The 27,719-nt window shown below is 31.0% G+C and overlaps 1 protein-coding gene and 1 long non-coding RNA gene across 2 annotated transcripts in view; one reads left to right on the top strand and one right to left on the bottom strand.

Annotated features, from left to right (window-relative positions):
- Epac (Exchange protein directly activated by cAMP) overlaps window positions 1-27,719 on the top strand; it is a 517,502-nt gene that overhangs the window by 199,177 nt on the left and 290,606 nt on the right. The window lies entirely within an intron of this gene.
- LOC143200045 (uncharacterized) overlaps window positions 1-27,719 on the bottom strand; it is a 43,799-nt gene that overhangs the window by 15,484 nt on the left and 596 nt on the right. The gene's annotated exons all lie outside the window — the stretch shown is intronic.

Genomic DNA, 27,719 nt, shown 5'->3' with positions numbered 1-27,719 from the left:
AGGTATGTTTGGCTACGTTTTTAGATGTAGTACAAACCTCCGATAAGGTATAGCGTGACGACCTTGTTCATAAGCTACAAAAAATATTACCGAAACAACATATCGAGATTACAGTCTCATTGAAATCTTACATTACAGTCAGAATGTTTAAAGTCAAACAAGAGGAAGCCTACTCTACAATAAAAGAAGCTAAGAACCACAAGGAAGTGTATTGGGGCCAATTCTTTATCTATTTTTTATCTATTATTATACATGTGATATATTGCAAATGGAAAGTATCACGATGTTTACATTTGCTGATGACACTATGATTCATGTTGTCGAAGACAATAGCGAAGAAGCCACATGAAAATTACAACAGACAAATGACAATATAAATAAATGGACCCAAACTTGTAAAATAAAAATTGACGAAAGTAATTCTGCGAATGCGCAGTTCACCTATAATCATACCGCACAAGCACCAATAACAATAAATAATAATCTAATAATTATAGCATCACTCCATATAGCAACAACGCTAATTATCTTGGAATTAATCTTGATGCAAAACTTTATTTGAAGGAACAAATAAAAAAGAGAAGGATAAAACTGGAGATAAAGGTATAGGTTAATCACGCAAGCAGTGAAATCAAGGAAGAAATTTACAATTATCAATACGTAATAAATCGTTACTGTACAAGCAAGTATTGAAACCTATATGGGCATATGGAATTCAATTAATATAATTATGATCCGCGATATATATATATATATATATATATATATATATATATATATATATATATATATGTAAATATATATATATATGTAAATATATATATATATATATATATATATATATATATATATATATATATATATATATGTAAGTATATATATATATATATATATATATATATATATATATATATATATATATATATAAATTTTAGGTTAGTCCTAACACCTAGTAGCAATGTAATAAATTTAAAAAATAATTAAAAATAAAAAAAACTATTTCTAGTAAAACGCCTAAAGTTTCTTCTGAATCTCTCTCCCGTAGAGCCCTTCAAGTAGAATATCTTTAAGAGCTCTTTTATATCAACACTGTCCATTTACAAACAGTTCATTTTAGAAGTGAAGGTTTGCCTAACATAAGACCTCTAAGATGAGAAGAACTATTTGTAATTTCGGTATGAATTTTCATAGCTTCATTTTTATTACAAAGAGACAAATACACTAGAGACTAAGATAGGGCCGGTAGGTTCTAGATATATATCTAGATTTAAGTTTTAACAATAAAAAATCCTAGGTTAGGCGGCAACGACTAGTAACAACATAATAAATACATAATTATATTAATAAATGTATAATAAACTATTACTAGTAAAATGCCTAAAGTTTCTTCTGAATCTCTCTCCCGTAAAGCCCTTCAAGTAGAATATCTTTAAAAGCTCTTTTATGTCAACACTGTCCATTTACAAACAGTTCATTTTAAAAGTGAAGGTTTGCTTAACATAAGACCTCTAAGATGAAAAGATCTATTTGTAATTTCGGTATGCATATGCATTTAGATATGCATTTTTATAGCTTCATTTTTATTACAAAGAGACAAATACACTAGAGACTAGATAGGGCCGGTAGGTTCTAGATGTATACCTAGATTTAACTTTTAGCAAAAAAAATCCTGGGTTAGGTGGCAACGTAATAAAACTAGTAACAATGTAATAAATACATTGTAAAATAAACTATTACTAGTAAAATGCATAGGGTTTCTTCTAAATCTCTTACCCGTTGAGCTCTTCACGTAGAAAATCTTTAAGACCACTTTTAAATCAACTCTGGTCTATTTTCAAACAGTATATTTTCAAAATGAAGATTTGCTTAACATTAGACATCCAAGACAAGAAGAACCATTTGTAATTTTGATATGCATTTCCATCGCTTCAACAAATATTTTTACAAAGAACTTAATTGTGACCAATCAATTTAAACGTAAACAAAGAATTAATTTGCACAATGAAGTGAAATTCAGTCCTTAACAGAGATGACATCGAATTTTTAGTTCCCTTATTGGCGAGCAGATTTCACTCTGCGAATTTTTAAAACGGCTTGGTATTAAAACTTATTCGATATAACTATTTTTTGTTGAATCACGATCCGCATGAATATTTTCGTACTGGCCCCAAGGGTTGAGCCTCACGCGTCTGCAATTTCTTGAGTAAATTTTGCGTAATCCGAAAAGCGAAACAATGCCATCAAAATATTTTCGTTCCTTTATCTGCTCGGAGACTGTCTGAGACCTTTACGGGCAAAAATTGTTCATCAGCGTCGCGCCATTTGTGGGGTGGGGGGCCATAAAATTTATTCATGACCCTAAAATAACTTAAGATTTCGTTATTAACGGCTGCTTTGGTATAATCCGGCAAGATAAAAGGTCGGATTTTGTAAGCTTACACCTCATCTTACACTTGATCCATATCAACTTTATTGTTACTTATTATAAATAAAATATTATTTAGTTCTTGCTTATTTTTTCGTTGTTCGTCTTGTTGCTATTTTATTAATGGAAATGGTGGTTGAAGCACAGGAGAGCAAAATTTTTTATTACTCTTAGTAGTTCCACAATCTGTCAAGACGGCAATAAGTATTTGTTATATTTGGATTATATATGCATGGCATGTAGAAAATCAGTTTGTTAATCTTCTGTATAAAATACTATTTTAATTAATTACTCTTATTCTCAAGCTTATTTTAAAGTCTATATATGTTCAATAATCAAATCGGATGGTGTTAGACGTTTTAGTCTATGCACTTCACTATCACTTCGCATATTTAGCTGATTAGTGAAGACGTTGGGATGCAATAATACTTTTTCTAAGTACTTCACACAAACACGTTCAATTAAACTCGTTATTGGTTCTAGAGGAATATCGCGTTATATCACCTCATTTAAAACATAGTACGGAGCATCGACAATAGCACGCAACACTTTATTTTGGAACCGTTGTATGATGGATATATTTGACTTGCTAGCGTTTTCCCATAGTTGGTTTCCTTATGATTATATACTTGAGTATAAATCTATAGGTATATAGTAAAATCTTGTTATCTAATGATAACTTGTATTTGCGCCCGAGAAGCCAATACATTTGGTAGAGCGTAAGTCCAAGTTGTTTCCGTTTGGCGAGTACGTGCTTCTTCCAATTGAGCATCCTCTGCTGCGGGAGTTGGCAATTATTGATATAGACTAGTTGACAGCTTCCTCTACGGAGCGTAAAAGTTATATGGCTGGATTTTGTCTCATTGGCTTTTATACGCCATGTTTTCAGCCACATTTGTATTTGATTTAGGTGAGTTTGCAGGTTAAATGATAACAGGTTAACTCTGGCTGGATCTTCATGAGAGGCTAAGACAGCCGCGTCATCTACGTATGTTGCCACAGTGGTTATTTTTGTTGTGGGTAGATCAGTTGTGTATAGAAGATATAGTACTGGATCCACTACACTAACCTACGTAATATGTTGCATGTAATTCGGTATGTTCCTCACCTTGCTTTACGGTAAAATTTTGATCTGTGGGGTAAGATTTTAGCAGTTCATAATTCGGATGAAGGAGAAGTTTCTTTAATTTAACCTTCAATCTCGAACACCATACTCTGTCAAGGGCCTGAGATATGTCTATGAATACAGCTGAACAATATCATTTGGCGTTTAAGTCCACATTTATTTTGTTAACAAGTATATGCACTTGTTCTATCGTTCCACGTTTATAGCGAAACCCAAATTGCTGTTCTCGAATGACCTTTCTTTTTTCTATTACACTTTTGATGTTATCGGCAATAAACTTACAGGTCGGTAGGAAGTGACATCTTCGTGTTGTTTTTCCAGGTTTGAGAATTTGAGTTTTAATAAATTATCCCCTTCCCCGAAAATTTCGTGTTGCTTTCCACAATGAACAATCTGTAGTGTCAGTTGGTGTCAGATTTTCTAACTATTCCTTAAAGCCTTGGTTTCGAATCAACACTTTCAACTATTATATTGCTTTATTAAAATTTATATTATATTCTTCGGTTCTGAGCTGTTAATTTCTTTCATTTTTTTTCTGCAGTTGTTCCTGAATTGTACCTGATGTGTATATGTCTTTTTCTTCCAATTATTTCACCGTTAGGAGTCGTGAAATATTCTGCTTCCTGTATATTTTTTGAAATATTAATTGCTGCTGTTTCTATATCAATTTCAGTTAGAAGAAAAACGTACCTTGTATTTAAAACTACAAGTCCATTAGAACAAAAACATTTATTTATGAATTAGCTTACCCACTGAACTTATTACGTCTAACCTACAATCTATCTTGGAACTTTTCTCCCAAAACTATGATGGCTACTTCATTGATTTTCAATGAATTTTACCTCCTTCGTTTGATCACCGGCAGATATTTTGGCAGATCTGATAACAATATTATGGCTGTTTGATGTTATGCCATTCATTGCTATTTTGAACATTTTTGAGAAAAATCAGCTTTAATAATTATTCGGCTCCAAATATTATTGTTTAATGTAAATCAGTCGGTTTATTCAAACTTGGAGGAAGAAATAAACGTTTAAACCAATTTGCCTTAATGGATGAACTACGAATTGCAATTAATCAGAACGTAAGACAGTCGCTACACAGCAAACAATTCCAGTTGCAAAGCGAATTAACTAAATTAATTATAATCCGAACTGAGTTCCTTGTCGTCAATGTTACTCAACAGCTTGCGGAATTGATGTTTCGCTCGCGCTGATACTGCACAGGAAATGATTTTAATGAATTTCCACACAACAGCGCGATTACGACTACTTAAAGCCATTAGTACAATATGGCCGGCGTGTAAAAACTATAAATAACAAAGTTAAATAGGAAGTTGGCGATGGCTATTAAGGAACGGATCTGGAGATGTTCGTAATTGCTGGCATTAACTAATCAAAAGATATTAAATTTTTTTAGTTTTAAGTATTATTTATGTATTTTTGTGTTAAGGGAAGGTGTCATATTACAATGCAATTATGCTAACGTTTTCCTTTTTCCTTCTCCAGTTTTTGAATTTGATTTATAAATTTTATGGACAAATTTTTTATTAACCGACTGCTAAAAAAGAGTAGGTTCTATGTTCGGTTGTATATATATAACAGGTCAGTTGGAAAGTACCCGGCCTACCATACTAAAACATATCATTTTGCAAAATTAGTTTTTGTTATTCAACATAATTCCCTTCAAGGGTGATACACTCATTATAGCGACCCTCCAACTATTCGATACCACTTTTGTAGTACGATTTGTCCTTTTCTTCAAAATAGACCTCAGTTTCGGCGACCACCTCTTCATTCGACGAAATTTTCTTCCCAGGGATCATTCTTTTGAGATCTGAGAACAGGAAGTAGTTGCTGCGGTCCAGATTTGGGGAATACGGTGGATGAGGAAGCAATTCGAAGATCAATTCATGGATTTTTGCCATCGTTTTCACTGGCTTGTAACACGGTGCATTGTCTTGGTGAAGCAGCACTTTCTTTTTCTTCAAATACGGCATTTTTTCGGCGATTTCGTCCATCAAACGGTCCAATAACGTGATGTAATAGTCGCTATTGATGGTCCTTCCTTTTCCAAGGTTGTCAAAGAAAATTTTTTCATGGGCATCCCAAAATACAGACGCCATAACCTTGACAGCCGACTGTTGCCTTTTCCCACGCTTTGGAGCAGATTCATCGTGTGCAGTCCACTCAGATGACTGTCGATTGGACTTCGGAGTGAAATGATGGAACCATGTTTGGTACATTGTTACATGTCGACGCAAAAACTCGGGTTTATTACGCTTGATCATCTTCAAAAACTGCTCCGAATCATCAACTCATCCTTGTTTTTGGTCAAAAGTGAGCTCGCGGCACCTACTTTGCATAGAGCTTTCTCATACCCAAATATTCGTGAATAATGTATACATTCAGTTGATATCTTTAAAGTGTCTGCTATTTCATTCAATTTCAAATTACGATCATTCAAAATCATTTTTTAATGTTTTCTTCTGTAACAACCCACAAACAGTGAATTATACATTGTGTTTTAAGTAACACCATTATTTAGTTATTTATCTCTATTTATTTTTTAATCAGTTAAAAGGAAGTTTGAAGAGGGATATTAACTTGCAATATTCTACTTATTTTTGGTTACCCATAGCCGACAAAGGTCCTTTGGTAATACACATTTTGGTATTGATTGCCTTGTATGCTTAACAACTTTCTGTATTTAGAAACCTTATTATTTTCTTGAGTAGATCCATAGCCAAATAAAATTTGTATAGTGAATAGCAATATAACATGTTCATATAGTTATATTCATAGAGTTGGTATAGCTCTAAAACTTTGGTATAGGTGAAGACCGTTGAAATGAAATTTATGCACCGAGAAAAAATAAATATAATTAAGATTAGCTTAAAATATTAATAAATAAAGTGTAGGAAGATTAGTACTGTGAACATAGGAACTTAAAATAGTGAAGTAGTGAATTATAATTTATAATTTAAATAGAATTATAATTTAAGTAATATTATCCTAATTTATTTAAACTATTTTTACGTCTTTTTGAAACTGAAATTTTGACTGTACAATTTAAATTTAATGAGAATATTGGAGGTTAACATTACACAACACTGTTCGCCTCGTTAGCATAAAATGGTTATCTTATATTTATGCAGGCTTATATAAAAGGTATTCTAAACTAAACCTTGGAGGAAACTTAATAATACAATGTCTAATGCTATCAATGCTGCACATAGCTCTCGTATTGAAGCGCAACCTTGATATTCCACTCCTTTGGGAGTAAAATTGTTCTTATAATTAAATCATCAGCTTTGAAGTACATATTAGCTGGAGAAAAAATAATTTCGGGCAGCGTGGATTCCTTTACTCATCAAAAGTTATTTAGTTTTGAAAATGGAGATTCCAGGAAGTATATTTTTATAAGATGAAATATTTTTGCATTTTTACTTGAAAAACAGTACTGTTCTAAGAGGTACTAGAGGCTCGACACTATCCGTAACCAAGGCCGTATCAATCGCGCGATATAACTTACACGTTCAGCGATCTTGTAATGATTTAAATAGCCAGAATGTTGCTTTAAAAATAAATGTTTAATTTTAAATGTTTCATATAGATCAGGTTATTTGGGGTTAGCTAGCCTCTATATTTAGTTTTACCCTGAGTACAATTTTGTTGTCTCTGATATTAATTATTGCAGTAATGAAATGAAGTATTCCAGTATGCTATTAGTATATATGTATATATAATAATAGCTATATATGTAAATATACTATAAATAAGTATATATAATATAGTTATTTGTAGTATATATATTTGTCCGATATAATTTGACTTTTAATTGTTTTAAATACTTACCTTTTTAAGCATAGACCATTATTTGTAAAGATTGTTTTTTCAAATTGTTTTTATGTAGAACTGCTCCATTCAGCCTAGTCAATTTATCGGTTACTTTACGAATTTTGCGAGGTTTGTAGCCATTTTATTGTAAGAATATTAACTTGAAGTCATAGTTATAACTGTAGTTAGAATAGCTGTTACCAAACAACGTAACTATGACACTTTTTATATTGAGCAGATAATAACGTACTTGGATTGAATCTCGCAGGGGAAGTTTTTTTTTAAGTTTATAAAAAAATAACAATATAAATGGGAAAGTGAGTGATCAAAACATTATGAAACCATGTTATTTAATTTCAAGCTGTGTTTTGTTTCGCTTTCGGTTATTCCCTTATAGTTGGACTTTTTAATGGGTTATGGCATGTTTGGGTAGGAAACAATAAGTTATATTTTACTTTTATGCAGAGAAAACAAATTAATGTGCCCGCTCTATCGGAAGGTAGAGTTGTGAAAGAAAAACCCGACATATGTAAAAATTTCATCCCAATATAGATTAACGAAATTCCAGAATAACAAGAATCGCCTGTTTAGAAAGAAGAGTTCTTGCTTAAGAACTATTATTAATTGATATGGTTCTCGACTCGTAGTATATCGTTGTACTAAAGATATTTCTAAAGGTTTTTAAAACATTTTCTATAAATTTTAGTCGTATTGATTTCTGATTAATTTCAGTGTTCATTAGTAAATGCATTTCTTAATAAATAACCAACCGAATACCGGCGGCATTAAATATATCAATTTGTGCATCAAGAGTTAAAATGCATATTTCATAGAATATTAACAATTATAAAATAGTTTCATAGAATTTTAGTTGGGATACGTGGGAAGTAAGACAAAGTAGAAAGCAATAGATAATGATAGCCATAGAAAACAAACTAAATATGAGGTATCTGCAAGGGGGACATCGATGAGTGAAATAAATAAGCAAAGGACAATGCAATTTTATTTAAAAATTTAAGTAAAGAAATTATTAAGTTGTTTTTGTAATATATATTTTCAGTGACAAATATGGATAAAAAATGAAGTAATAAAAATATGGAGTAATTAAAATTAAACTAAATACATAATTTGCATATATAGAACTCATAGGACAAATAGAAGAAATTATGAATTATTGACAATACATTTCTGAACATTTTAAAGCACTGGTCAATATTACGGTGATTAATGCCATAAGATATGTGACTATGTCATTTTATTCTATGAACCTTGTATCCATTATTTTGTTTATTTACTTCATTGACCTAAGTTTTGGAAAATCAATAGTTAATTTAATGATTGTTATTACATTCCTTTCCTAAATTGTAAAAAATACATTATTGAATTGTATTTGTTATTGTTTTAGTATACATGTTATTAAAGTCAAATATCAATTTCAAAATTGTTTTATTTATATATTCTCTATATTAATAAACAAACATGTGTTACTCCATTTATCATTCCACATTTATATTTATTACTTGAAAGTAAAGAAAGATGAATGAATACTTATATTTGATTCTCTGAAGCTGCTAGTGGCGTAGTAATTTACACTTATCAATACTTTGATAATTTTTGAAAGTTAATGGAAATTAGATTTAATTAAATGCTAATTTAAAAATGTTAGTGGGTGTTAATTTTTCAGATATTTTATATTTTATTATGTTTTAATATATAGATATTTATTATTTTTATTAATGTTTTATATCAATTGTATATTTCTGAACTAATGAAAATACTGTGAAAACAAGTATCAGTTACATATAATACATTGTTAGGCCATTCATATTATTTTACTGATCCCCTGTACGTTCCTAGTGACATATCTTTGTCGAGCTAACTATTTTTTATAATATTATCAAAGAGATTCAGTGATAAATTCGCAAGTGTTCCGGTTAGAATAATACCTAATTTTGATGTCAAAAAGCAGACAATGAACGCGAAAAATATCGGAGCGCGTTTCGCAAACAGAATCTTTCACCGACAGAGGTAACCGAGGCCGGATATCCGTCGAGATGCGGAATTTTCATACTTCAGCAGCCTTATTAATATTGAAAGGGAGCCAAACGAAATCCCATTATCGTGGGCTAACTTCCAATTATCCCAATAACAAATAGTTCAAGGCCGTTAATGGAAAGGACGTCGGGCACAACTAATTGCCAACGATATCAGCACCTCCATAAGCACCGGATACAATAACGTATCGGAAAAGTTTAGTACGTCACTCAGCAAACTGGGGACAATAGAGTTAAGGGCGGAACTAAAAGGATATTTATTGGCCCTTATTCAGTGTAACATATTGGGGTATAAATTTTACTACACAACCCTACAGTTTACGTTGTAGCGGACGAAGAAAACAGGAAATATCAACAGGGATATATGATTACACTGTTGCACAAAAATAATACAATATGTTTTCATTTTCTGCCTTAGTATTTATTCGTAAAGTTTTTTCTGATTTATTTCGTCTGTAATAAGTAAGTTTGCGAAACTGTTGATCATCTGTGTAAGTAAAAGTTCATCGCCAATTTTAACACTCCATCGTTTCTGAAGAGAAACGTATTTATTTAGAAGAACTCTCAAAAAGTTAATAGCATTTATATTTAATGTCATTTTACGTTTAAACAACTTCCCTAGCAATTGGAAAGTGGCCCATATGATTAATCAAAATTGATTAATGAAAGCAGGGAAAGAATCAGAAAACATTTTCTCATATCGTCCTGTAATATAAGTCTGTTACCTGTAATATTCCAAGGTTTCCAAGAGACTATACATCAAGATGCTCAAAGTAATCACAGACAAAAAAATATTATTACCAAACATCAATAACAGGGTGACAGATACACTGACCTACATCCAATAAATTTAGATTTTCCGCAGATAATGTTCTTGATCCATTGTATACAGCGACGTACTGACCTTAAACACAACAACTGTAGCAACATATGCTGACAATTCGATAATTTTATCATATCACGAGTATCTAGTATCAACCACAAGAAACCTCCACTTTCATCTCAACAAAATCCATTGTGTTAAGATGATGATACGATGAATAACACATAATCTACTGACGTGACATTCATGCGAGCAGATAATGTTAAATATCTGGGAGTGCATTTGGATCGACGTTTAACTTGAAATAAACATATGCTAATAAAGCGTAACCAATTTGGGCTTAAATTCAAATGAGATGTATTGGCTTTATTTATTACTAGTTATTACTATAAATTATATATTATGACAAATTATCTTGAAGTAATAAGGTATTGCTGTATAAGCTAATTCTTAGGCCCATATGGATATATGGTATCGAATTGTGGGGCACTACTAGCAATTCCAACATGGCCACTCTTCAGAGTTTCTAAAATAATGTGCTACATGCCATGCTTGACGCTACATATTATCTCAGTAACAACTTTATTCAGCGCGGTACCCCTGGAAACCATATCGAGTGTAATTTAAATACCGGTGTAGAGTACTTTGAAAGAGGCTCAGTGCACACGAATGCACTCGGTAAAGAATTATATGTGCGCGATGTTAATGAAGTGTATAGGTTCAAACGTTTGCTACCATCCGACTTCATTAATAGACACATATAATAGTTTTTGAAACAACATGGAACAGTAATTTAATTAATTATAACAGGTTAATAGAAACATATATGGCGCTACTATAATCAAATCCATATGTTTTTTAGTTAGCCCTTACCTTCAAAAGATGTGTGTATAAATTTGACACCTGTCGGATCATTCGTTTGTGAATTATAGAATATTGAGTGAAGCAACTTTTATTATTGTGGAAAAAAATGGATAAAAAGGAATTTCGCGTGTTGATAAAATATTGCATTTTGAAGGAAAAAAATACAGCTGAAGCAAAAACTTGGCTGGATGCCAAGTTTCCGAACATTGCCCCGGGAAAATCAACCATCAAGCATTGATATGCTAAGTTTAGACGTGGTGAAATGAGCACCGAAGACGGTGAACGCAGTGGACGCCCAAAAGAGGTTGTTACCGATGATATCGAACATTTAAACAATCCACAAAATCATTTTGAATGGCCGTAAATTTAAATTTAATGAAATAGCGGACACTTCAAAGATATCAACTGAACGAAGCTCTGTGCAAAGTGGGTGCCAATCGACAGTCATCCGAGTGGACTGCATACGATGAACCCGCTCCAAAACATGGGAAAACGCAACAGTCGACTGACAAGATTATGGCGTCGGTATTTTGGTGTGCGCATGGAATAATTTTCATTGGCTACCTTGAGAAACAAAGGACCATCAACAGCGACTATTACATAGTTATTGGACCGTTGGAAGAACGAAATCGCCGAAAAACGGCCGCATTTGAAGAAAAGGAAAGTGCTGCTTCACCAAGACAATGCACGGTGTCAGAAATCCGTGAAATGACTTCTAATTGCTTCCTCATCCACCATATTCTCCAGATCTGACCCCAGCGTCTATTTCCTGTTCTCAGATCTCAAAAGAATGCTCGCTGTGAAGAAATATTCGTGAAAGAGGTGATCGACGAAACTGAGGCTTATTTTGAAGCAAAGTACAAATCGTACTACAACAATGGTATCGAAAATTTAGAGGGTTGTTATAATCACTGTATAACCCTTTAAGGGAATTAAGTTGAATAAAAAAAAACTATTTTCGCCAAAAAAATGTGTTTTACTATGGCAAGCCAAGGACTTTTCAATTGACTTGTTATATATATTATGCAAATGCATGTAATAGTATAACATAAATCCCATCAAATGCTTATTGCCCATTGAGCACACTGTAGAATGCGATGAAAATAATAATTTTAAAAAATCTGAAAATGTTTATTTAATTTCTGCAAACATATTGATTTGACAATGGTTGTAGTAATTTTTTTAAAATTACATTAATTATTAATTACATTTTTTAAATTATATTAATTTTAAAATTAATTTAGTGTTTTTACCATTTAGTGCACTTCACTATACAACTACACAAGATCACACAATTTGTTTCTCTAGAGTTTCTGGTCCAAAACTATAGATAATTCCATAGATATGTTTTAGTATTTAATTGTATATCAGATGCCTACGTACGGATAATTTGGATTTCCTTCAACATAACTAACATATTTTTTGAATTTTAGTTCAAATTATTATCTTTTCTTTTTGATATGCTCCTGTGTGGTTTAAAATTGTTCCGTTTAGGCTCTTAATGAACCACTATCAACATGGCTGACTCTTCATTCAATTATTCATTAGCATCACAAGTCTATGGGATTTTTCCGACAGTTGCTCCAATCACAGCTGCGATGCCACTGGCTAATCTCTTGTATCATAATTACGTCAGCCATTTTATTAAGAACCAATTCCAAGTTTTTGTAGGTATATAAAGGGGCCACTGTACTATATTGTACCCAAAAATCTTGACGTCCTAGAATTTTTTCCCTATTATTTTCGTTTTCAGCATACGAAAATACATAGAAATCAGTTAAAAATACTTAAACAGTTTTTTAATTGCTGTGTAATGGAGCGTAATTGTTTTATATAAATTCATTTTTCACACTAGAATATTAGCTGAATTTTGCTAAAAAAAAAACACCACCAATTTTTTCCTGTCACAGATCGTATATATTACTAAATGGCTGATTGTGTTAGTTCAATAATATTTATAGACAACCAGAAATTGGTATACGAAGAGGGCAAACACACATAAGAGACCTGTCTGATAATAATGACAATAAATACGCAGAGTAAGTAAATTTTGCGCGTTCTGTGCTCACTCGGTACAGTCTTAATTTGCCGGGAGGCAAATTAATATTCATGAACAAGTTTCAGGTTGGGGTACGGAAAGAGCACATATACACGCGCGTCGCGCTCCTACTGGTCGTCGTGCGCTCCATCTAGAGGGATTTAGCAAGCCCTTAACGTGTCGTCTGGAGGATTGGATAATTGCCAATTCATAACGTAGATGGTATATTGTTTTTTTCGGAATCCAAGCTGTCTACTCCAATTTCAAACAAAATTACGCATATTACTACTCATAATCCACGTATAGTATAAGAGACATACAACGTACACGTACACTGAGAACGGATTTGGAGCAAAAACCATTTAGAACAGGTTTTTAAACTAGTATCTTTGTATGTTACATTGGACATCTGTACAGCTTCCGTATCTCTGTGCTTGAAAAAACCCGAAAAATAGCTAATGCACTGTAGCTTTTACTGAAGTTTTTACAGAACATAGAGTTTTAATAGAAGAGTTTTCTTGCATATTCTTTGTTTCAAAGTTCCGACAAAACAAAAAATTCTCATTGTAAGTAATTTCTTATACATAATATTAATACTTGACTGACCTGTTGTTCTAGCCGCGACCTTGACAAAAATATGCCCAATTTAGGCTTACATAAATTTAATATAACATTTATTGTATATTAATACAGCCGTTTATTGGAATGCTATTTTTCAAGATTATTAATGTAATAGTGAAAAAATAATTCTGTGAATGATAAGTAGTAAAATAATTTTGACTGCTTTTTTGGCAAAAAAGGTAATTTTTTTTTTTTTATTGAACTGAATTGAATTGATTAAAAAATACAACAAAATAATGATGGTCGCGAAACTTTACGTTAAGTTAAGATTTATTTTAACAGCAGGTAAAACGGAGAAATATTTGTTACAATCAACTTTTATTATTTTATAAATTTTCAGTAGAGTGATCCATTCAGCGAAACGTTCTATGGTTTGAGCAAATTTTGAAAAAGAATCCTTCTGCTATCTGCAATTAGATGTTATCAATAAAATACAATCCTTTTAGATCCTCGATTAAAAAAAATAGTATTTGTTATTACAAATAGGCTGACGCAATACAATTATCACAAAAGAGCACTACAATTCGAAATTCAAGACACAAATACTTACGACGAATCTATTACAACATTTGGAAATGCCACTTATTGAGCGTTTAGAAATCATTAAATTATTGAAAATTGAATTAAATTATATTAATATATTAAATTATTAAATATTTGGAAAGCTCATAAAATGATATTACTTGAATTATATAAGTTACATTTAAAAGATTTTGTTATACCCACAACATCTATCCCCCAAATTATTAATAATCGAAAAAATCCCATCACGGGATAAAAGCTGACCATTGAGATCATATTTTTGAATAGTGATTAAACAATATTTATGTTCATTAATAGATGAATTATTTATTTTATTTAAAAAGGCTTTGTTAGTTATTGTGTGATCATTTTTAGTTATGTCATGGATTAGTATTTTTCTGATTAGGTACTTATGGTTATTGTACATCATTAGTTTTCAAGTTTTGTTTAAGTTCTATTCTGTTATCTATATTTATTATATTATGTTTTAAAAAAATAGCAACTAACACACTATTAAAATACGATAAAATATTTGTGGGGTTATTATTCCATTCCTTTTTACAGATACACAGAACATTCAAATATAAAAGTAATTCTACTTATTTTAAAATGAAATTATTAATTGCATGTAATACAGTGTATCATACAGTAATTATTTCTTTCCTTTTTTTTTAAAGTTAGTACGTGAAGATACATCTCCGTCTCGCCTAGTCTACCGGTGAAAAAAATTAGCACATTCAAGAAAAACTGCTCCAAGCTATTACCTCCGTCCTTTGCTCCCTCACAATTTATACAAGAAAGAATTCGTATATCTTCGTCTGACATCACGAATGGAAAAAGCAGTCGAACAGTGGTTTTGATTGAATATAATAATGACTATTTTCGGTCGCTAGTTTTTTTACTATCGACTGTTTTGACCATTTTCCGCAAAAAGCAAAACCGCAAATGCAATTTACTCCGTACAAATTCAGACATTTTCAACGCACTAAAAAAATTTCGTTCACACTTGACTAAATGATACATGCTGAAAAGTCCATTAGTAAGCTTCAACCTTAATTTGGTTAAAAATGTACCCGATGTGAGTTTAACAGAATATGAATTATATTTGGTTTCTATAAATCAATCTGAAAACTATGAAAATAATTTAAAATTATTTTCTCTGCACAAAATCCATGTAAAGGTAGGTATTTAAAAGGATTTGGAGCATTAAAAATAACACAATGGGATAAAATCGAATTATATCTGACAAATTACTATATACGAATTCTATTTTTAGCTCGTTATTTTCATACGTTACTATTTTCACCCATTTTTTGCTCAATGTAAAATGATAACAAAGGTGATTATTTTATTTAGTAAATAATTGAATTACATATGCATTATAAGTAAAGTTATGTTCGTTAGAATACATTTAGCTAATATCTCAAGAAATCAATATTACACAAGTTCAAGTTCATTCTTCATGATACATAGTTTTTAGGTTTTGTTTAAGTTCTATTTTGTTATCTATATTTATTATATTATGTTTTAAAAAAATAGCAACTAACACACTATTAAAATACGATAAAATATTTGTGGGGTTATTATTCCATTCCTTTTTACAGATACACAGAACATTCAAATATAAAAGTAATTCTACTTATTTTAAAATGAAATTATTAATTGCATGTAATATAGTATATCATACAGTAATTATTTCATTCCTTTTTTTTAAAGTTAGTACGTGAAGATACATCTCCGTCTCGCCTAGTCTACCGGTGAAAAAAATTAGCACATTCAAGACAAACTGCTCCAAGCTATTATCTCCGTCCTTTGCTCCCTCACAATTTATACAAGAAAGAATTCGTATATCTTCGTCTGACACCACGAATGGAAACAACAGTCGAACAGTGGTTTTGATTGAAAATAGTAATGACTATTTTCGGTCGCTAGTTTTTTTACTATCAAATGCAATTTACTCTATACAAATTCAGACACTTTCAACGCACTAAAAAAAACGCGTTCACACTTGGCTAAATAATACATACTGAAAAGTCCATTAGTAAGCTTCAACATTAATTTGGTTAAAAATGTATCCGACGTGAGTTTAACAGAATATGAATTATATTTGGTTTCTATAAAAACACTCTGAAAACTATGAAAATAATTTAAAATTATTTCCTATGCACAAAATCCATGTAAAGGTAGGTATAACACAATGGGATAAAATCGAATTATATCTGACAAATTACTATATACGAATGCTATTTTTAGCTCGCTATTTTCGTACATTGCTATTTTCACCCATTTTTTGTTCAATGTAAAATGATAACGAAGGTGATTATTTCGTTTTGTAAATAATAGTAAATAATAGTCTCAGGCAATCAATGGTGCACAAGTTCAAGTTCATCGTTCATGATACATTATTCGTTAAATTAATTCAGAAATAAAAACAAGAAAAACATTTATAAGTTCAATTAGAAATAAACAAAGAAGAAGCTGCTTTGTAAGAACTAGCGTTGGGAACTATCGACTGGAAACAGTCGATAGTCGCAAAACAGTCGATAGTCAATAAACTAGCAACTGAAAATAGTAATTAATATATTCAGTCAAATGTGCTGCTCGACTGTTTTTATCACTTCGTAATGTCAGATGACGGAGATAGTAGCTCGGAGCAGTTAATTTTTGTGCTTATATTTTCCAACGGTAGTATAAGCGAGACGGAGATGTACATATTGCTTCACGTACTAACTATAAAATAACAAAGAAACAAGTAATTACTGAATACTGTTAACTTTATTACTATTAACTTTATTAGCAATTAATAATTTCATTTTAAACGAAGCAGAATTACTTTTATATTTGAATGTTCTGTGGATCTGTAAAAAGGAATGAAATTTTTCTATCTAAATAATATCTTTCTAAATAGAGTACTACCCTATAAATGTTTGATCGTATTTTAATATGTTAATTGCTATTTTTAATAATATGCTATAATAAATATAGACAATACAATAGAACTTAAAAAATACCTAAAAATTAACGAAGTACAATAACCATAAATATTACATAAAAATATATCATATAAAAATATACTTAATCACAGAAAAAAAACTAATTCATGACATAATTAAAAATGGTCGCACAATAACTATTACTTTTTTAAATAAAGTAAAACAAATATCGAGAGAGTAATCGAAATATTACCTATTATTGTCATAAAAACTGTCAAAAGTATTTTACTATTTATCATTCATAATTTTAATCTTTTTACCCTATTACATTAACAACCTTGAAAAATATCGTTCCAAAATGCTATATTAATATACAATATATTGTTATTTATAAGCAAACTACCAAAGAAATCATAAAACTGTGTATATTACATATAAATCTATGTAAGCAGAAAATGGGTAAATTTTTGTCAAAGTCGCGGCTAGGACGACAGAGACAGAACGTTAAAAATTAGTCGAATGAAACTAGTAGAACCTCAAATAGTAACTGAAAGTACACGACTGAAACAGTCGATAGTAAATAGTATCAAAATCAGTCGGATGTCGACTGAAACAGTCACTGGAAAAAGTAAAATCAGTCGATCCAAAAATAGCGACTGAAACAGTCGATGGTAAAAAGTAGTTAATTACTAGACAGTCGATAGTTCCTGAAACTAAATATTGCTATTGAGAAGTAAAATATTAAGAACATAAAAAGTTAAAAATGAATAACATTTAATGACTTTTTTAATGACTATAAGAGAAAATAATAATACTGACACCCATCCAACTAAATAACTGAAATAATAAATAATTAAAATTAGTCCTTTCATTTTATTAAATATACGGTATTAAAGAGATTAAATGAAAATTCCGATTTGTGTAAACGGATTCAACATGGACAATAGGAACGAAAATATTTACTCCGTTAGGCCTACTTTATGTATCCTGCTTCAGGTGGTAACAGGATTTTGATTAAAAATATAATCCTGGTGTATCCTGAACGCTATTGTTCCCTATTCAATACATCTAGGTGATGATCGTTTTGTGTTTTAAACTTTTTATAAACATGAATTACTGTTTTCAGTTTAAATCATATTATATAGAAAGATTTTTTATCAAAATTTTAGCGTCAAAAGTTGTGTCGTTTATCGCCAGAATCATTCGAATTTTAACGGTGGAAAACGAAGCTTTCTTTACGTTATTCTGCAGAGTCTGTTCGGTTTCGAATATCTTCATGAAAATTACAGTTCTGCTCAGAATAGAATCGATCGAACGTCGCATCTACTTTTTGCCGTCTGTACTTACACAACGACCGGTTCCTTTGTTTCCAATAGGATGAGAAAAATTGTCAATATAAACCGGGTTTTTTGATCTGGTATCTTTAGATATCATCAGATTCCGTATATTTATTTACGGAATATATATTATACACTCTAAATTTTAAATTCTAAAATTAATTATTGGATTGATGCAAACTTGTTACGCAACATAATTAAAAAAAAATGTGTTTCAATATTATATTTGCTTCGAGAGTTTCTGTCGGTTTTCTGTCGGTTAATAATTTGTCATAGTTATATTGTCTTGATTTAGTCTTAGCCAAATATTCTTTTTTTTATAATAAATCAATTGAAAATTCCCCGGCCTGACACATATATGGCTACTAGTATTAAATTCATATATTTTTTAGTTAGCCCTGATCCCCACGAGATGCGTGTACAAATTTGACAGTTATCGGATCATTAGTTTGTGAGTTATAGCATTTTGAATGAAGGAACTTTTGTTATTGTGAAAAACATGGATAAAAATTAATTTTGCGTGTTGATAATATATTGCTATTTGAACGGGAAAAGTACAGTTGAAGCAAAAACTTGGCTTGATGCCGAGTTTCCGGACATTGCCCCTGGAAAATCAACAATCGAGGATTGGTTTGCTAAGTTTAGACGTGATGAAATGAGCATCGAACACCGTAAACGCAGTGCACGCCCAAAAGGAGTTGTTACCGACGAAAACATTTAAAAAATGCACAAAATGATTTTAAATGACCGTAAATTTAAATTGAAGGAAATAGTAGACACTCTAAAGATATCAACTGAACGTGTACATCATATGATTCACGAATATTTGGGTATTAGAAAGCGCTGTGCAAAGTGGGAACCGCGCGAGTTAAGGATTCGGAGCAGTGTTTGAATATGATCAAGCGTAATAAACCCGAGTTTTGCATGAATATCTGACAATGGATGAGACATGGCTCCATCATTTCACTCCGAAGTCCAATCGACAGTCATCCGAGTAGACTGCACACGATGAACCCGCTCCAAAACGTGGGAAAACGCGAAGGTCAGCTCTCAGGGTTATGGCGTCTATATTTTGGGATTCCCATGGAATAATTTTCATTGACTATCTTAAAAAAGGAGCATCAACAGCGATTATTTCTTAACACTACTGGACCCTTTGCTGCTTCACCAAGATAATACACTATGTCACAAGTCAGTGAAAACGATGGCAAACATCTATGAACATATATGAATCTATGAACATCTATCATCCACCGTATTTTCCAGATATGGTTCTCAGCGACTATTTCCTGTTATCAGATCTCAAAAGAATACTCGCTGGGAAGAAATTTTCGTCGAATGAAGAGGTGATCGCCGAAACTGAGGCCTATTTTGTAGCAAAGGATAAATCGTACTACAAAAATGGTATCGAAAGTTTGGAGGGTCGCTATAATCGGTGTATCACACTTGATGGATATTTTGCTGAATAAAAAAAAAATTTGCCAAAAAAATGAGTTTTAATATGGTAGGCCGGGGATTTTTCAATTGATCTGTTTCATAAAACACGCTTTTGTATATTAAATCTGCAGAACTCGGATGCTGTTAGATGGATAAATAAGAAATTTGTACGGAGCACTCAACGCCTGTTTTCCAATAAGACTCGATATATTACTGAACTCGTATTTGAAGTATTCGAAGCTTAAAGAAATGGTATTATAAAAGGTGCAATTAACCATTTTAGATATATAGAATTGAATGATGTCCTCCCTGTAATACAAAAAGTAATTTAAATATGATGAATACACTGGTTTTAACAATTCCCACATGTGAATAACGATCGACTTCTTTAATTTTTTAATTAGGTACTTTTTCTAAAAAACTTGTATCCTATTGGTAAAAAAAGTTACAATAACAGTTATAATAGGTATTGTAAAATCTTCAAATGTATTTAAGATATTTAGGTTATGATATCGTGAATAATGAAATACTAGAGTGACATTGGTATTTTCGTTTTATGAGTGATCGCTTAGTGATCGAATATCGAGCACAATTTGTAAAACACAACTTTTATTATAAAAATAATATGTTATCATGTTATATAATATAAAATTACAAATATATTTGATATATAACTCTCTCAAGATTTATATTTAACGCTTACTAAACTTTTTTAAATGGCATTTAATTAAATCTAATTTCCATTACGCTTTAATAGCCAAGAAAGTATTAAAAAGTTTAAGTTACTACTAATTACTGAACATTATAACAAAAGTATCATGAATAAGATTATTTTCAGAAGTACAACAGGTAAACGGCCCGCTACCATTTTGATTGCCCATAACTATGCTCAAAGCAAAGATAAGTAAGTTTGGTTTTCATAGGAAGTTTACTTGGTCTTTACATATATTTTTTCGTTATGGTTGAAACATTATATCGGCCAAATGGTGACCGCGATTCGCTATGCAATTTTCGGCTCTTTTTCGTCAATTTCGTGACGAATATTGTCTTTAAGATGTTGAATCGTTTGGGGCTTATTCACATAAACTTTTGATTTTAAAAAACCCCATAAGAAAAAGTCTCGTGCTGTTACATCCGAAGATCTGGCTGGTCATGCTAAATCGTCACTTCACGGAATTAATCTTCGTGCAAACACGTGAATTGTGACCGACTGTTCTGTTTATTGACATGGAAACTGAGAAGAAAATGGGCTTCATCGTTAATCATCAATATAGGCGAAAAATCTCCAATTTTACCAAACAGCTTTAGGATTGCATTACTGTACTCAACTCGTTGATCAGCATCTCTCGGTAACCATTTTTGGCCTAGGAATTGACTTTTGTACGGAAACATTTTCAAATAAGTTTTCAGAATTCGTCTTAAACTGCGTGCAGAATTGTGTAACTGGGAACCACATCTCCGAATTGATATTTCCGGAGACTCTGCAACGCTATCTCGTACCAGAGCCACATTTTCAGCGTTACGAGACGTCCGTTGTCTTCCAAAACGAGGCCTGCCGGCGTACCGCACTGTCGAAAATTCGCATGTAAAGGATAAATTGTGATTTTGTGAAGCACTGGACGATTAGGATATTTTTTACGTAATTTCCGCTGAGTGGCAATAGTGGAACAATTACTTTCAATAAATATTGTCACTATTTCTGTTCATTCTTGTGCAGTATATTTATCCATAATAAAATGTTGCCATCTTCACAATACAATGGGTAAAGCTAAACTGAGCTAAAGTTCACATAATCAAGATGACGGGCAATCAATATGATAGCGGGACTTTTGCGCCACCTGTTATAACAATTTCAGAGCATGAAATATAAGTATATAGAATTTTATTTACTTTTATGTTATAACCATAAATATGGAAATTTAATGAAGTAATACGTATTTGTATATTAACTAAAATAATAACGAACACTTTTGAACCTTTATTTTTTCAATATAGAAATTATATTAAAGTAATTTATTTAAACTAATTAAACGTACTATTGACTTTTAAAAACTTAAACCTATGAATAAAACAAGGTTCAAAAAATAAATTGTCATATAGTTACATATTTTATTGTATTAATTGTTAAACATCTTATTATTTATAAGCGGTTTAAAATATTTATCAAGTTACCATTAATAATTAATATTTTTTTCTCTTTGTCCCATGTATTCCATCTAGGCTAATTATGTAGTTTCACTTTATCTAAATATTTTTATTACTTCATTTATGTATTAATATATTTTTTATTTTATATACATATCTTTCTAGTAAAATATGTATTAAAAACCCATAAATTGAGTAAATAACCAGGCTTATTAAAAATTAAATTGCTTCGTTCAGTATTTATTTATTCTACCTTTCAATCTTTAAAAGAGTTGCTGTCATATTTCTCCTGTCAGTAAATTTATTTGTTTCAAACTATCATTTTATTATTACTCTGGAATCTCACCATTACAGATGACTTTGCCTTGTGTTCCACAAGAGGACTAAAAATTCATCAACAAATGAGAAATTAAAACATTAATTTTTACTCTTGATGCGCCAATAAATGCATTGATTATCCGCAATATTTAGTTACGGCTTGAATTATCACACTCTTTATAGTTTGTTAAGTTCCTTAAAAGTGTTGACCCATTTCACTTAGCATACTTTTGTTAGCTGATGTTCTGCTTTGTGGCCTTTTTGCCTTACTTTAGACATAGTTATTGGCTACCTTGATGTTTTGTTTCTGTTATTGTCTCTTATTATTCCGTGATAAATAATAATTATAATTATTTATTTCTAATAATGTTTATAATTATATTGTCTTCAAGATTGAGGTAATAGGATAGGCTTTTCAGTACGAAGAAGACAATTATATGTGGTGTTTTGTGAGGGTGATATCTGTTGGCTAGTACGTTTGTTTATAATACGACTATCAATCTATCTATATATATATATATATATATATATATATATATATATATATATATATATATATATATATATACTTCAGATTTTGTACGCATTTTTACAGACTCTAATTTTGTCTCGCATGCTTTATATATAAATTATCTGTAATGTTTAACACTATTCTTTATAATAGCCATATATACTTCCCTAGATGCAGAAGGAAACTTAGAAGGAAACAGTGTAGCATCCACCACTCATAGAATTTACTTTAATCTACTTTTGACTTGTAAACGTTAATTTACATTATTTCATATATTAAGTTGTCCTAATGTATGATAAATAATAAAACAACCGGCCATCTTTTGTTAGAATAATATTTCAATTATATTGTAAAATAATAACCAATTTAGTTACAATACAAACATACTCCGATATTCAATATTAAAAATAAACTTCCCTGATTGATATATTTTTCTTTGTTTCAAAGAACTCAAAGTTATTTCTGATACGGAAACTTGGGCGTATAACTTCCGCATATCGTCATGTCGCTCGGATAAACCTAATATGATTTCTATCAACCATCTAATAGGGTAAATACCCATAGGCGTCCATCAATATTAATATATCGGGATACGCTTCGGGAATTTGAATATCGGAAGTTATATCTTTCATTTCATTTTGCGAAATTATTCGTGTTTACTTATAAATAGTTAAATTGTTACTAAAAATGTCATTTAATTTTGTATCGTCTTTAATTTCTGATTTTGTGAAAGATTGATTCTAGGGGATTAGACTTTTATACAGTGCTAATTCAGTGGTGAAGTTCAGATTTTAAAGTATCATAAACAAAGCAAAAGTAACTGTAGAAAGTTATCTATACTACGAAATACCCTTTTTCCATCTTTCTGTTAAGGTGGTGATATTGTATCAGATGATATAATAACGATGGTTGTTTGGCAGGTGTATCCTTAACTACTCTTGCAACGTGAGACTGATCATTGTCATGTGAAAGTATAGTTTTATGCAATAATACGTCAGATAGTTTTTACTATTGAAGACTGCAATAGCAATTTCATTTAGTTTTAGCAGCTCGTAATATTGCACCTTACTGATCCGACCATATGCACAGGCTTAACTTATGGCCATCAATATACCGTTTTGGTGTGGATGTCAACAGATTTTCTGGACTAACTTATAAGGTTTTGAGTTTGATATTGTCATAGTAGATCCACCTTTCATGCTTTTCATAGCGATCCTTATTATGTAACAAACAAGGAAACTTTAGCGTCTTGGATCCCATCGCATATGAACATCTGGATCACCAATTACTAAGGTTTCTGAAAGTTCTTTGAGTGTTTAAACTGGAACCTCGCTGAATAAATTTTACAATTTGCTGATTTATAACTTTTTTACTCATTCAGTCTATCCTTAATTTAAAATTGATAGTTTTGGCAACAGATTTCTTCAAAACAAACAACCAAAGTAACTAATGCCTATAATATATTTTTTATTTTGTATAGCGTTCTTTCCTCAACGCAGTGCTGCATAATCATTGAGTTATAGAGTGAAGTTAGATCTTAAGAGTTGTTTATTCTAATACTTCGTCTTATCACTAACATATCCAATATTAGGGTATCGCTGATTAAAATACTTTTAAACTACATGCACTTAATATCACTGAAAATCTAAAATGGTTACTACTATCAGAATGTTATTTTCGGAGTGTAAAGCTATTATTTATTTTTGGTTTTGGCGCTAGTAGTGGCTCGGTGCAGTTTTACTTGAATTTGTGACTGAATATTTGGTTCCTTCCAACAACAATGTAAACATATAATATATATATATATATATATATATATATATATATATATATATTAAAATAATATCTTACAAAATATTTATATTTTATTAATCAGGTCTAAATTTTCAGTATCTTTCAGAATTTGTACCGAATAAATCGCATTTGCGTGAAATTTGCCTTTTGGCTTCAATTTAAGGAAACATGCAGCTGAAGGTAATTGAATGCTGTGTGGAACTTGTAGTAACATGGTCTATCAATTTCACCATGTTAATATTGGCTTTGGCGTTTAAAAAGTGGAGATTTTGCTACCGAAGACAGAGGGCGTTCTGGATAGCCAAAAATTGAGACGACGGTTTGAAGGCATTACTATACGACGATCCTTGTAAATCCAAAATTGTTGCGAGTAATACAGGAAACCATTTCCAGCCACTTGTAGAGCATGCGAATGATTCAAAAGCATGTACATATTATGCATCTGAAATTTTGTTTCAACGGTAAAATAGGAAAGATTTAGTTACCCATTATATATTACGATATTATATTACCCATTATAATAATTCAAAATGATAAATCTATGGGGATTACCTGGTCATATATAAACATCAACAGCAAGGAGTTGCTAAAACTGAATAAAACCATATACAGGGATCGCTATCGACTATAATTTATGCATTTGAGCTGAACATCGAACAAACACACGAGCAAAGACACAACAATATTATTCTTTAGCATGAAAAAGCTCGACCACATGTTGCAAATCCAGTAAAAACATACCTGGAAACCTTAATATGGAAGGTGCTACTCCACCCGCTGCATTATTCAGGCTATGTTTCTTTTGATAACTACTTGTTCCTACATATGAGTCGTGACCTGTCCAAGCAACCCTTAGCTTCTTATGAATATATCAAAAGATGGGTCAATTCGTTGATAGCCTCAAAAGATACAACGTTCTTTCGAGAGGGAATCCGTAAATTGCCTGAAAAAAAGTGGTAGCGGCCATCAATAGATACTTTCAATAAGATACATTATACCTATATTTAAATAATTATATAAAAGGAGGCTTCACCACCAACGACCCTTTAATTAAATCTTTTCTTAGTCAGCTCACCTAATGCTATTTTTTAAAATTTACAACAGTATGCTGATTGATAATTAAGGAAAGTATTCATAGCTCAGCACATCCTTTGTGTTTCCGGTTAGAACTCGCACTCCAATAAGTAAATTGTGCAGTGGAAGACTGAATAACAGCGTTCATTAAAAAAATCTCTGACTCCATTTATCTTAGTTATAGATCTTGAAACTGCAGAAATGCATTCATGCAGAAATTGATAAAATAATAGCTACCATATTAATCGATATTAACAAATATCAATATTTGGTCTGTTACAAGTTAAGCCTTGATGTTTAATCGAAAATGGCAGTTCAGTAATAATAATGTATAAGAAACGTTTGTTTATTTTGATTGGCCCATTAGGATGCAATTTGAACTATTGAACTACTTTGAACAAGTGTTATATATTATTATAATGATTATAATATATACTATTGGGTGATGACTTGTCTTATACTATGGAAATGAATTTATTTAAAACAAATAGCCCTTATATATATAAGAAACGTTGACACTTCTTCACTATTTCTCGGATAAAGCAATGGCGCTATCGGCAAAGAACTTCTGCAAACCCAGAATTTTATCACAATTTTAGAGCTGACCACTATATCTACAGCATTACCTGTTTTCTGTCAATCCTGACACTTCTGTTTATAACAACTTAATACCCATTGAATATGATTTTATATTTCATATTTGTTTGATTTTGCAGTATTAGAACATTCAGCATCATCTTGTAAAATGCTGAGAATCAGTAATAAAGTTTTAAATAGACTGGTTTGAATTATTCCAGTCGCCTGAGCACCAGGCCTTTCCGTCTCTTCTTGTTACCTAGTTGTTTACCAACTTGTCACTGTTTGTATTGCCTAAAAGAACGAGACTTTTTTTTCGAAATAATATAAATTTTAGGTATGAAACATAGGGAGCAGTCTTTGTTAATGATGAACAGATAAAATACATCCGACAAATTTCTCTGAATAAACCATCATAGGTAAAATAAATCATCAAAACATATTTGTACAATCTGCAATTGAAAATATATAAAATATGCTTCTTTTATATAAAAAGTAAAATTTTATTTCACACTATAAAAACAATAATGTTATTTTACCATTCTGTTAGAAGGGATATATGACCTTTCTTCAATCTTAATATAATATGCAGCTTATTTCCCCCCATTTTCAAAGATTTCTATTATATATTTATCACAGTTATAGTACGTAAAAAAATAAGTCGTTTAAATGAATTTAATTTAGCACTGGAGAATATCCAGGATGAATTTTTTTCAGATATCTCATCAAAATGGTTATTAAAACGACACAGTAACAGGGGAAAGCTTTTAAGTAAATCTACAAAAAAAAACTCTTTGGAGCAGAAACGAAAACATTGTCTGCTAACTGATTATATTAATGCTATATATACAGACTGAGAAGCCGTCAGTGAAACTAATTAATTTTTTCACAAATATCTATTTTCTGTAGAATATAGGGCAAGTCAAGAGATGGTTCATTCAAAAACATAATTTTTCGTTGAGTTTACAAACATATTAAGTCATAAATTATAACTAATTCAAATTATTATGGATTTTTAGTCCGCTTTTTCTTACTTAAGCTTATTGAAGTTGATGTAAACTAACCCTGTCTATGGAAATTAATCTACATTGGTAGTTAATTAAGTTATTGGTTATTATTACTACGATTTTGGTTTATTCTTTGAAATAGTAGGCAGTTTTGTAAAATTATTAATCACTATTTTTTGAGACCAATGGAGTTACCTCGCTATGGAGTTACTCCACGAAGTACCTCTTATTAACATATAACATTTAATGAACATATTTGCGCGATATATAAGAAT

This window comes from Rhynchophorus ferrugineus, unplaced genomic scaffold (genome assembly GCF_030347505.1).
Source record: "Rhynchophorus ferrugineus isolate W39M unplaced genomic scaffold, kcgeb_rfMv2 rfM7, whole genome shotgun sequence".
NCBI lineage: Eukaryota > Metazoa > Arthropoda > Insecta > Coleoptera > Curculionidae > Rhynchophorus > Rhynchophorus ferrugineus.
The sequence above is the reverse complement of the archived record's forward strand: the minus strand, read 5'-3'. Positions and strand labels throughout refer to the sequence as shown.